This window comes from Calonectris borealis, chromosome 8 (assembly GCF_964195595.1).
Source record: "Calonectris borealis chromosome 8, bCalBor7.hap1.2, whole genome shotgun sequence".
In the NCBI taxonomy this organism is placed as follows: domain Eukaryota; kingdom Metazoa; phylum Chordata; class Aves; order Procellariiformes; family Procellariidae; genus Calonectris; species Calonectris borealis.
The window spans coordinates 12,596,786-12,609,317 of record NC_134319.1 but is presented as its reverse complement, the minus strand read 5'-3'; positions in this window follow the sequence as shown (position 1 = coordinate 12,609,317).

The window sequence follows — 12,532 nt, the reverse complement described above, 5'->3', positions numbered from 1 at the left end:
TTGCCTTAGGTTCCCTCTGTAGCTGAGAGTAGCAGTGCCAGAAGAGGAGTCATCAGAAGGTCTTACCTGGGTGCAGAGTCAAACAGCTCTGTTCTTTACTTCGGTGTTGACTCTTGAATTTCACAGTGCTGGTTAAGACTTGCTGAACTGGCAGGCAGGGAAAGGAGATTCTCCTACCTTAACTCGGGGATTTTTGTTACTGACACACCAAGTGACCTTGAGTAAATTGCTTATTCATTGTAGTATTATTTCAGCCCATATCTTTGGAGCCTAAAGTGCCAGGTATTCCTGGAGCCAGCTTTTGTAGTTTGGGAAAATGTTAATGTCTCCCTTTCCCTGACAAATTTGTAGACATTGCACGGAACCTTTAAGAGTGTGCACTTAGGTTAGCGTAGTGTGTAGCGTTTTAGGTTCAACGTGAACAACGGAGTATTGCTAAAAGTCAAAATAAGCCTTTTTCTGCTTTTCCCATAATCATTCTTCATTTCTTTGCATTGCTGTTAGAGCTGTTCAGCAGCTTTACATTTCTCCCTCGGGTGAGTGAAGAGTGCAACACTTCAGGTGGGATGAGTGTGGTGTTGCTTGGCTCCAGTAATGAGCATAGCTGAGGGCGTGTATCAGTGGTTTCCTCTGACCTCACCAGAATGGTCTACAGAGGAATGGGAAACATTCACCGGATCGCTATCGTTTGAGGAACCTGTGGCAGATACATGCAGAAACATTGCCACAGCCTCCGTGCTGCAGCATGAGTAATGTGACAATGCTGAAGTCAAAACTGTTCTGACAGCACCTAGCAGAGAGGGAAATGTGTGGGAAGGTACTGGGAAAAGATTTAAATGGTATAGTATGTGTGCTAATTTCTCGACAAAACTGAGTGAAGGTAAGAGAGCCTGAAAAGAGGAGTCCTTGGCCTGTAATTCTGCATTTAAGAAAATGAATGTTTTTTTATGAATGGTTCTAGTGGGCTGCGAACACTTTCGGTACACAATGCGAGAGAGAAGTGAAATAGGCCTGCTGTCTGGGCTCTTCCACCGTAGCTGGGGGAGTTGGTCCCGGGTGAGTCACTGCCTGGCGTACCCATGTGGGCCCCTCCTACTGCGAGAGGACCCAACGCCCCAGGAATTGGGATGCTCTCATCCCACACTGCTGGCTGAAGGAAGAGCTGCCCCCTCACGGGCTGTAGATCTATGGGTGTCTGGTGGGTGGCTGGTGTGCTGGGATGTTTTCATACCCAGGCTGAAGTCCTCCGTATAGAGTTAGAAGAAACTTGTCTTTGCAGCTCAGGAATTCGTACCAGCCAGTGTCATGTCCAAGCAGTACCCGTGGCTGCACTGTGATACGTTACATAAAGTATGCTATAGACCAAAGCAAACTACTGCAAGAGTATAATGACTCAAGTGCACAGTCTTGCTGAATTTAGGGAGGCAGGGGGTGTGCTGTACCCATGGACCTCCAGAGAAGCTTCAGACATGGCGATCAGATGGTTGTGAATGTGATGTTGATGCATGGACTCATTTCCTCAAGTGCTGCTGCTTCTCTTCAATACAGTATCTCTGCACCTTTTGGGTTAATTTTCTTGCCTATCCTAGCAACAGGGGTTAACTCAAACTTCATTACTGATAGCCACAAGCAGTTAAAAAATGACTCAGTATCCTGGGTGCAGGACATGGGTGCCTTTAATGTGGGTGGTGGGTGCTGACCGACTGCAGGTTGCATGTGCAGAGGAGCTATTAACTTGCAGACAGTTCTGTGGAAAACAGGAGTGGTGTGTGGTGCTGGTGTGCTGCTGCTGGAGATAGAGGACTGTTCTGCTGAGAGCAAGGAATTTGGGGATGAGGAGCAACTACACCGAAGGACTCAGCAGCCCGTCTGGTTGGAGCTGCGGTTGCCTGCAGGGGATAGCTGCCCAGGCTGCTTGGCTCTGCAGCAGAGGCGCAGCTTTTGCTTGTCCAGGCCCAGCAGAGCCAGGGCAGGATGAAGGGAGCAGTTGTGTTGGCAGCCAGAGAAGGGTCTGTCCCAAGTCCTCTCTGGCTTTCCCCTTTCCAGCTGGATAGATGTTTCCAAACACCATTTAACAGCTGGTGTCCACAGGGACTGGCAGGGGAGTTAATGCTCTTATTCTGCCTTTCTCCCTTGCATGCGGGGAGGTAACAGGGTGTCCTACTTGAACCTTCAGCCATCCTTGCAGTGGAGCTGGGGCCAGCCCTGCTCTTTCTCACTGTTTGGAGCTGAAGGCTCCTCTTGGATCGCTGTGGGAGCAGGGATCGGCAGCGCTGTCCTCAGCAGGGAGGCCCCAGCTTGGGCCCTCAGCACTGTGTAGAGCCTGGCAAGGGGAAAGGGACAGAAAAAAAGACATTGGCTCTTCTCCCTCCGCAGCCGGAGTGGCTGAGGGGCTGCCAAGGGCTGTGCGGCAGGAAGAAAGACGGCATTCATGGGAGCTGCGTGGCTCCGAGCTACTGGGCTGGGAGCCAGGCACGTCAGCACCTGATGGGCCAGCTCGAGGGAGGGCTTCTCACTCCTTGCCTTCTCCAGCTGAGCCCAGGGCTTCTCCAGACAAGCTGTACTTAAGGGGTCCCAGTGTAGTCAGGTCTTTCCTGCCCCACTGCCCTGCCTTTCCTGGGCTGGGCTCTCGCCTGTGTGGGGCATTGCTCTGGCACCAGGGTGCTGGGGGGTCTTTCCGCGGGAGCCTGGCTCCTGCACTGCTGCCCTGGACCACTTTGCCTGAGGCAGCTGCCCGGGGTCCCTCCTGCCTGCCTGTGTCCCCCAGCGCCTGTCAATTTGTGTGGGCAGCCCTGGGGGACCTGGATCAGTCTCTTGCCCAGCTGTGCGGACTCTGCAAACAAGCAGCCCCCAGTCCTGGACTGGCCGAGCTGGGGCCGCAGGGATTGTTCCCAGTGAGAGGTGCAGGGCCAGGCCCTGGGGGCAATCCCTGGGGGCTGGGTTGTCCTCGCCTCCCACTGCAGATCCCCACCCCTTTTCCAGGCAAGCTGGGGCACCTCAATCCTTCCTCCAGGAGCTGCTGGACAGAAGAGCCCTTGTGCAGCCTTTTTGGGGAGGTGCCTGGTACCTGCTGGGGTAGACCTTCCCCTTCCCAGCAAACGGATGCTTGGCTACGGCTGGGCCCTGCCCAGTGCCTCGGAGGTGTTTCGGTCTCGCCCCTCTCCCAGCACAACCTGTCCCTCAGCCCTAGAAGAAGCAGGTGAGATTGCTCAGGGCTCTGCTCCCTGGGGACGGCTCTGTGCAGGGCTCTGGGGTCTGCCAAGGGTCCCGGTGCGGGGAGAGGTGAGACAGGTCTGTGCCTGGAGCGTGTCCCTCTGGGAGATGGTGCCCAGGCAGCATGGCCTTGGCCCTGGGTCACCAGCCCAGGAGAGGTTTGGCTGTGCTGGGGGGGGGTTGTCCTGCTGGCCTGGGCTGTGACGAAAGCACAGAACAGGGTGGGGGTGAGTGGGTGGCACTTTAGGTTTGGGGTCAGGATGCTTGTGACATCTTGGGGACACCAGCTGGGCTGGGATGAAATCAGTGTGGGCTGGCTGCGGGCTGGAGCAGCAGGCGGTTCCTCTCGGGCAGCACAGCACCAGGGGACGTCCGGATGGAGGGAGCCGGGGCTTGTGGCTCAGGGCAGGGAGCAGTCACGCTGCCCGTGGGCTGGGCTGGGTGCATGTGCGGGTCTCCCGACACCTGGCCAGCAGTGGTGATGGTGGTGGTGGCTGCAATTGGGCTGGTATCCTGGAGGCCAGAGGCGGCTGCTGGAGATGTGTCTGCATGCTGGCAGGAGGGATGCTGCAGCAGAGGGTAGGGCTGCTCTGAGCCCTCTGCTTCCACAGCCCCTGCAGCTGCTCGCAAGCTGGCGGAGGGTACATGTGGGTGCTGATGTGCTCCGTGTACCCCAGCACAGTCATGCACAGCGGCGGCGGATGCAGAGGGTGCTTCAGGTGTAGTGGCTGAAAGCATGTGAAATGCATCCTGAAGGCAAGTGAGTAGTGGCTCATGCACTCGAGAAGGCTGTGGGGTGCTGGGCTGGGCAGTAAGATCTTGTGCTCCGTGTGCTGTGGGTTTGGAAAGAGGGTGGACAGGTATTTTGCTGACCAGCTCTGCAGCGAGAGAGAGGAAAGGGCTACAGAGGGACGACATGGCTGCTGGTGGGACTGGGGAGCAAGGACAGCTCAGGTGGGAGCTTGTCAGCCTCTGCGTGATCCTGGGTCCCTAGCCCACACGTGGGGCTGGACCCTGAAGAAGCCTCCTGCCTGTTACAAAGGCAGTGCTGTGGGGCCGGCGTTTACCCTGCTACGGTGTGCTCTGCCCTGAGCATGGGCTCCTTCTGGGTGGCAGCTCTCCTGGGAATGCTGAGGTGGTAGGGGGCCAGCTCGGGGATGGGTTGGTGAACCTGCCTCCATGTGTCGGGCAGCTCTGACTGGGCTGTGCTTGCCTTCCCAAAGCAGCCCTCCCTCCTGCCCTGACCCGCTAGCATCTCCAGGGCAAGGCACGGGCTCTGCCTGCCAGCCATGAGTCTGTGTCAGGGCCAGAGTCTCTGCTTGAGCCTGGATTTGTGCTCTTATCCTGTAAGCCATTTCTACAAGAGCTGGCGTGTCCCTCCTGGCTCCTCCAGCAGCATCTCTGCTCCTTATCCCACTCAGTCGGGTTTATCAGGTGGACGATTGCCCGAGGCTCAGCGTCAGCAGCCCTGCTTGCTGCCAGGCCCTGTGGATTTAGGACGTGCAGGGATGGGAGGGGAGGAGCTGACAGCTTTGCCCTTTGCCTGCGTGTTGCAGGGCGCACGGCCAGTCCCCTTCCCGGACAGGCTGCAAACTCAGCCATGCTCTTCTGCTTCTCCAGCTTTTCCTGAGGGCTGAGCCTGCCTTCCTGCTGCTGCTGCTCCACCGACCTGCCCTCCAGCTCCCTGTCCTGTTGTGCTTGCACCCACAGTGCTGTCAGTTTGGCTGCCTGGGTGCACTTTTGACTTGTCGCAGGGTGTCTGGGCAGCACCCTGTTTCATCATTGTCAGGGGTTCATGGCAGCGGGCTGTGAAACCCCCTGTTTCCCCTCTTCCCTGCCCTGCTCGGTCCTGTGCACCCAGGAGGGATGATCCCCGTGGAGCTGCCTGGCCGGGACAGCCCCAGCCATGATGCTGGGATGCTCTGCGCCAAGCACTGTCCCTGGCACGCCTCCGCTACGGGGATTACTGAAGCACAGCACAGGATCCTAAAACCCTGTGCTGGTGCAGGGCGGAGGAGCTGGCGCTGCCCCGGGTGCTCTGGCAGGGACCAGCCATTTCCATCTGCGTAACGGAGACTGTAGCACAACCGCCATCGGCCCACTCCCGGGATATTTTTAGGCCTGGCTGTGCCGATGAGGGAGAGATGACAGGCTCGCTCCGCATCCGGACCACGAGATGCCTCTCCCAGCCGCAGCCGCCTGGTGCGAAGGGAGGAGCGTGGGCCTCCGGCAAGGCTGCTCAGGGCCGCGGTGTGCCAGGGGCTGGAGCCACAACCATCCCCCCAGGAAAGGCAGCACTGCCCACGTGCTGTGGCTGTGGGCTTGCTGGGAGCAGCTGCTGGTGCAGGATACCTCCATCCTTCTCCCTGTGGACTTATACAGCTTCACTGCTCTTGAGAGAGCAGGTTAATGAATCCCCCAAATCTCACTGGCTCCTGGGCTTGAGGCTGTGTCCCGGCTTGTGAAGGAAAAGGAGGGAGGTACCTGAGCAGCTGATGCTGTGGGACTGAAGCGTGGGCAGCGACTCGCTTGCACGTGGTCACTTGCTGTCGCAGAAATGGGGAGCCCCTTCAGCTGAGGAGCTTTTCTTTTCCGCGGGGCCCGAGGCTCAGGAAAGCGTTAGGGAGGAACGGATCAAAACCTCCCCTTTTGGGCAGAGCCCTGGCTGGGGACGCAGCTGGCGGAGAGGAAAGAGCAGTGAGTCAGAGGTGGCTCTGGGGTGAGATGCTGGAGGACAGGAGGTCTGGGGCAGGAGCTGACCCCCTTGACCAGGCTTGTCTGCAGCTGGTCCCCCAGCACTGCTGGGGATGCCTGGCACGAAGCGGGTGCCTGATGCTCTTGGCAGTGGCAGTGCCAAGCCATGGCTGTGTCTTGGGTGCTGGCAGAGGGGGGAAGAGCCCAATGCTCCCAGCAGTGCCAGGGTCTATGTCTGGGGCAGAGGGGAGCTGGGCTGGGGCAGGCTGCTCTGCCCAGCTTCATGCCGGGGCTCACATGCCAACCCAGGTGGGTTGTAGGTGCTGGACTCTGAACACAGGACCCGTCTGGGTGGCTGCGCAAATCAGTGGTGCTAATCTACCCCATCCACTAGGAACCAGTCTGTCAGGGAGGATGTCGTTGGAACCGACAACTTGCTGCAATTAGCTTCCCCTGTCCCTGCGTTGGAAGGACCAGTCCTGCTGCAGCTGCGAACATCTCTTGACTGGGTGCTGAGCCCTGGAAAGCTCCAGCCCTGAGCAGCCGCCTCTGCCCAGCCTTGTGGACCTGCCATCCTCCCCCAGCATAGGGGTGGTTCAGGTGATGGCTGCAGAAAGTTCGTACTCCCTCTGCTGTGGCACAGGGAGTTGGTTCCTAAGGGGAGCAGGGTGGGGAAGCTTTGCTGGAGAGGCTGAGCTCTGTCCCTGCTTTCTTACGGCTGGGTTGGGTGGGCTGCAGCTGCCTCCCAGCTGCGGTGTGTGGGAAATGAGGGACCTGGCTGTTCCCCCATGGCTGCTGGGACAGGGGCAGAGTCCTCTGTGGCTGGCAGCTGTTTAGGACCTCTCTTGCTACAAGAGCATCCAGTATCCCCCTAGTCCTGTTCTCACTCATACCTACCAGCGTGGGATTGTGTGCATGGTGGCGATGTACCCGCGGGGTTTGCTGTGCTGCAGCAGCACCGCCTCTGTCTGTGTCCCCTGCCTGGGGCTGGCAGCTGCCTCCTCATGGCTGCTGTTAGCCCACGTCCTGCCAGCATACACAGCACCCAGAGGCACTTCCCGCTGGTTGCACTAACTCCTCGTTACGCAAAGCGGCTGCAAGAATATACAGGTTGCCGCAAATGCTGAATCTCCAAAACACAGCGTGCTCGTGCCCTGCAGCAGAGCACGAAACCTTGGCCACATCCTGCAGCGCAGGGGTCAGTGCGGTGCAAACCCACGCACCCAGCCCCTACACCCCCACGCCGGCCCTGCTCTGCCCTACGGCCCACCCTGTGCCGGGTGGCTCCTCTCCTTCCTTCCCTTTCCCAAGAGGGAGCAGATAAGCCTCAGCACCCAGGAGCAGGGCAGGCGCTGGGATGTGGTGGGGCTGCCTCAGCTGCGCCCCTGCCACCCCAGCGCCCCGTGCCAAGCAGCCACTCTCGCACCCACAGGTGAAGCACCTGGACCAGCAACTCCAGCACCTCCTCCCACCGCCTTCCCGGGGACTGGCAGGATTCGTGCAAAGTCACCGAGTTGTCTGGTGCTTTCCCTTTCTTCCCACTGCCTCTCCTCGCCCTCCCCTTCGCTACCTCCATCTCCTTGGTCCCTTTCCTGAGCATCGTGCTTGCCCTGGTCTTGGGTGAGCAGGTGGTGGGATGCTGCAAAGAGCATCTTCACTCTGGGCACACGGCCATGCACCCTGGGAGTTTTTGATGTCCCCTGGTGCATCGCAGGGGGTTTTAAGAAGGGGCACTCACCCACACAGAGGGTGCAGCCTGCGGTTCCACGGACAAGACATGCCCTGGGAGCTGCTTACCACAGCAGGCCCACCATCCCGCAGTAAAACTTGCACAGGCCCTGTTGCACAATCGATGCTTTTTATAACAAATCACGCAAGAAATGGGGCCAGCAAAGGTGATGTGAAATGACTTATTCCAAAGAAATGCGCTCGTACCTGTGCTAGCAGTTCTGCCCCCAGCCTGGCAAAAAACAGGCACGTGGCCACGATTCGTGTCTGAAATCATGACAAATGACATCATGACGTTTCAAACTGAGTACAGCTCGGCTGCCGCGGCAGTGCAGCTCACTTGGGACTGACACTGGCTCGCAGCCATTTCCTCGGGGCACGTGGGGAAGAGATCAGACCGATGCAAATGGGGGAGGTTTGTAAATCCCAAGTGGGGGACTACACCAGCAGAGCTGTGGGCTACTGTGCTTACGCTGTGGGTTGTGGCACCAGCTCGCTTGGGTGCGTGTGGGAGAGACCAGTATGAGCCACAGAGCTGGTTGCTGCGTTGCGTGAAGGTCGCTGGTGCGTTACTCGGGTTCAGAGGCTTCCGTTCACCAGGCGTCAGGAGCAGTGGAGATAAGATGGTGTTCAGGTTGAAAAGGCTGAAAAGAGGAGCCCATGTTCATGTGGCTCCACCACCACAACGGGCCAGCTGAAGGTGCAAAGGACTTGCTTGCTCCAGTGCAATTAATTAAGTACCAAAGCTCCAGGCTGGAAATGTGGCATTCCCTGGGTAAGGGGCTGGCAATGCGCACTGCTGCAGGCAGGCAGCCTGCCTGCGCTTGAGAGCAGTGTAAGGCCACGGAGTTCTAAAACTAGGCTGTCATGCCTAGTTTTAGAAAAATATGTGCATGAACTGGAAGAACAGGTGAAGAAGACGGTCCTCAGGCAGCCTGCACCCTCCCCACTGCCCTCTCCAGTACACAGGAATCAGTCCTAGCCTTCTCCTTGCTGCTGGAGCTGTTTGGACAGGAGATCAGGAGGGGTGAACCCAAGGATGTGTACGGATCAGGGCGAAACAGCAAGCACGACCATGCGGCAGCCCTTCTTCATGCCCGAGCCACAGATATCAACAAATCAAATTAAAAGTCGAGGCCATCTAATCTTATTTGCAAGCTGCTGCGTGGTGGGGATGGCCGCCCCTGCAGCCTTCAGTGACCGTGCTGCAAAGAAATGTATTTAATTTCAAGCTTGAGTTTTTCCATCTTCAACTCCTCGCCTTTGGACCCCACACTTCCCTCTGCCGGGCTGATACGCTGCCCGTGGCAGGGCTCCGTTCCCCCCATCAGCGAGGAGACCTTCTCCTGGGGCAGTGGAGCAGCCCACGCTCCTCACATCTGGCACAGCTTATTTGCCGCATTTCCAAGCCTTAGCTCCTTTTTCGCTCCTTTAGTGTTGCTGTTCCTCAGGATTTCTGTGTCCGTTTTGAAGTTTGGAGAGCTGGACCAGACATCAGGTTGGCTTTGCCAGAGCTGTAGAGGCACCAGCACTGCCGTGCGTCTGCTCAGAAATCCCCTCCACGTGCCTCTGGCTCCTGGAGCCAAGGTGCTGCAATGCAGGTTCATAGCAGCAGTTGTGTGTGAGGACAGTTCTCTTTTTTGGCTTTTTTTCCTTAATTCTGCTGCCCCCTGCAATTTCTGGGAGATCCTCCACCCTGCAGTACAGCCTGTTCTCTCCATTCCCAAGAACTTTTCTTTGCAGCCCACTACTGTGCTGTGGGTTGTGACCATTTTATCAGGCCGTTCAGCTCGTGCTGTAGCAGCAAACAGCCTGTTCAGTATTTTCTCAGCCACAAACGTAAGCCTTCATCATTCATTTTAAAAACTACTAAATGGCACTGGACCAGGAAACGGTCGCTGGGGGTCTAGGTACGCTCCCTGTTGTTGATGTCTCCCCATTAAGACTTGGCTCACTGACAGACCTCAAAACGTAGCTGTTAATGCACGTAGTTGTTAATCTATCGTGAGCCTTATTAATTCTTTATAATACATACTTTTAATTAAAATCTTTCGTCATTGCTGATGGCGGTGGAGAAGGCAAAGCGTGCTCTATAGCTGCTCCTGCTCTCACCAGCCAGACCTTTCCTTTTGCCCAGGGAGGAGTTTCCCTGCAAGGTCCGTGCTGTGTAACGCAGCACTCGGATGCCCTAAGCTGTGCTTTCACCTCCCCAGCGGCAGTCTGGGTCTCTCTGCCGTTTCTCTGCCCATTGCTTTGGCTCTTTGAATTACAGTGGCTTCCTGCCAGCTGAGTATTTGTTAAAAATTAACACGTGTTTAAGAGAGCCCATGATTATGTCATGAAAATGTTGTTTGCGAATTACTTGGGCCTGTGGCATGAACGGGGCCGGTTCGGGGAGCTGCAGCCGCTCCTTGTGCCGCTGCTGTGCCAAATTCCCTCCCCTCCGCAACAGCACGTGAGATGGGGTCACCCCTGCCGTTCCCGTTTGCAGCGGCTGGTTGGTACCTGCCTGCCCTGCCTGCCTCTTCCAGCTGTTTTTATGGCACGGAAGGGGACGGGGCAATGCCTGGCTGGAGGGCTTGGGGTGAGCCCATCGGTGTTCATGGCCATCACAGCTCCAACCGTCTCTGAAATTCCGGTTTATTCAGCAATCATCTCAGAAACTCAAGGGCAGCAATCCAGTTGTGCGCTCCTGGCTCCGGAGAGGCAGCGCGGGCACAGCTGGGGCTGGGCTCCTTCCAGGTTCCCGCAGCACCGGCGCGAGGAAGCGCGCTCTGATATCCGACGGTGGCATGTGGGCTGGGAAAGATTCCCCATATCACCCCCAAATTTCAGGTAGGCTTCACTGAGGGAACTGTTGGGGAGAAAGAAAACCCTTCGAATGGCATATATACAAAGACTATTTGATCTGGCTTCTTTAAGGGGCAGAATTAAAGATGGAAACTCCACCCAGTTTATTGTTTTTGAGAGGCTGTTTTCACAGTGTGCAGCCCAGTAGCTAGGCAGTGCACCAGATTCCTCAGTGACTGCTCTCACTGGGAGCAGGTTGGGTAAAAAGTTAAGAGGCATTGCGAAATATTTCCCTGACATCACACTTCAAACCAGCCTGGATGCCAGCAGGCACCGCTTGGGTCTCTGCTCTCCTCTATTTCACAGCGCAGTAACCTGCCGAGAGCCGGGATGTCCATTCCTGCAGAGCTCGCCGGGGCTCAACAAACCTTGCTCCCGCCTGCCAGGCTCAGCTCCCCAAGTCCCCCCCAAATGCGGCACCCCTCTCCCCTGCGGTGGGGTGTGCGTCCAGCCCTGGACGGGCGACGTGCACCTGCAGCAGCGTGCTGGGAAGAGGAGGCGCTGGCTGCCCAGGTAAAACAACTGCCAGCCGGAGGGAAACCCACTGGACTCTGCCTGCAGGCAGTCTCTCAGCCCCCCAAGGACCTGTGGGCATGGCGCCCTGCGTCGTGCTCGCTGCGGGTGCAAGACCACCTTTGCAGACTGCTCTGGAACACTGCTGGAGAGGCAGCCACAACATCTGTGATCCCGGGACAGGGAGCGGGCAGGGGAGGTGTGTGGGAGTGGAGGCGTCCCCCACCACCAAACTCTACGCATCAGGGTCCTGATGTGCAGCTGAGACATGCGCTGGCCAGCCCAGGTGGCTCTAACCTGCCAGCAGCGCGTCTGGAAAAGATTTGGGACAATCCTGCCTGAATGCTTAGTCTGATGCTGTGGCAGAAAGGACCAACACAGCCCTTTGAGACAGAGAATAGGAAAAGGCAGATTTAATCCCTGTGTCAAAGCATTAGGGAGGATCATTGTGGGATTCAACTTCTTGAAAAGGATTCAGGAAAATCAGAGAGGCTGTGTAGAGCAGAAATGCAAAAAATGGCTTGAGGGTGGGAGGAAAAGCCTGGCAGTAAGAGAATTAAGCGTCTCAGTATATTTAGCTTATCAGAAAGATGGATGAGAGGGGGTTTGCTTGCAGCATATGTGTAGTGTCACAAAGAGAAAATGCCAGGCTCTGAAAGGCTCTTTAATCAAGCAGAAGGCAGAACAAAATGGTATGTCTGCAAGCTGAAGCCAGACGCAGGGATGTGGGATGCTCTTCTGAACGTGAGGGCGAGGGACTCCTGAAACAGACCCAGTAAGGTGGGAGTCTCCAACGCTTGTCTTCAAATCAAGCCTACCTCCTTTCTTGGAAAGCATGCGTGAACCAAACATAGCATATTGGAATTAATGCAAGGAGATGAACTGCTGAGTGGCGCGCTGGCCGGCTGCTCGCACTCGCACAGCCGCGTGTCAGGCAGGACCGTTGGATCATTTCGTCTGAGGAAGACCCTGGGAAACCTGGTCCAGTCGGGCAGAGCGCTCAGGGAGCCGTTCAGGCAGGCTCCGGGTGTTTACCTGCGCCCATAGTGGTGAGTGTGGCTCTTTGCTGTTGAAAACATCTGGAGGGTGGCAGAATTTTTCAGCCAAGTTCAGCTTGTTTTAGCTTGTTTTGTGTGGGCCTGCTGACGATGCTGTTTAAGATTTCTGTTCTTAGAGTAGCCAGAGCACCAGAAATGTAAAGTGCTCTCCACAGACTGATCATGCTCAGACCCTGTGTTTAAGAATAATATGTAATGAGTGTGAGATGAAACAAGTTCGACCAGAGAGATAAAGACAAAATACGAGTGTGTTACAGCCCCAATTGCATTCCCCGAGCCTGTGCATCAGCAGAGGTAATCTCTATCTAGCCATTACTGGAAAGAGATCTTTGCTGTGGTATTTAATGATATTTAATTAATAATAAAATATTGCATTAATTAGTATCAGGTCTGATTTGATCACATGTAATTTAGGGGGAAGGATTACAGTGTAAGTATTAGAATGAGAATTTTTATAGGGCAGAGAGTCAAAATGA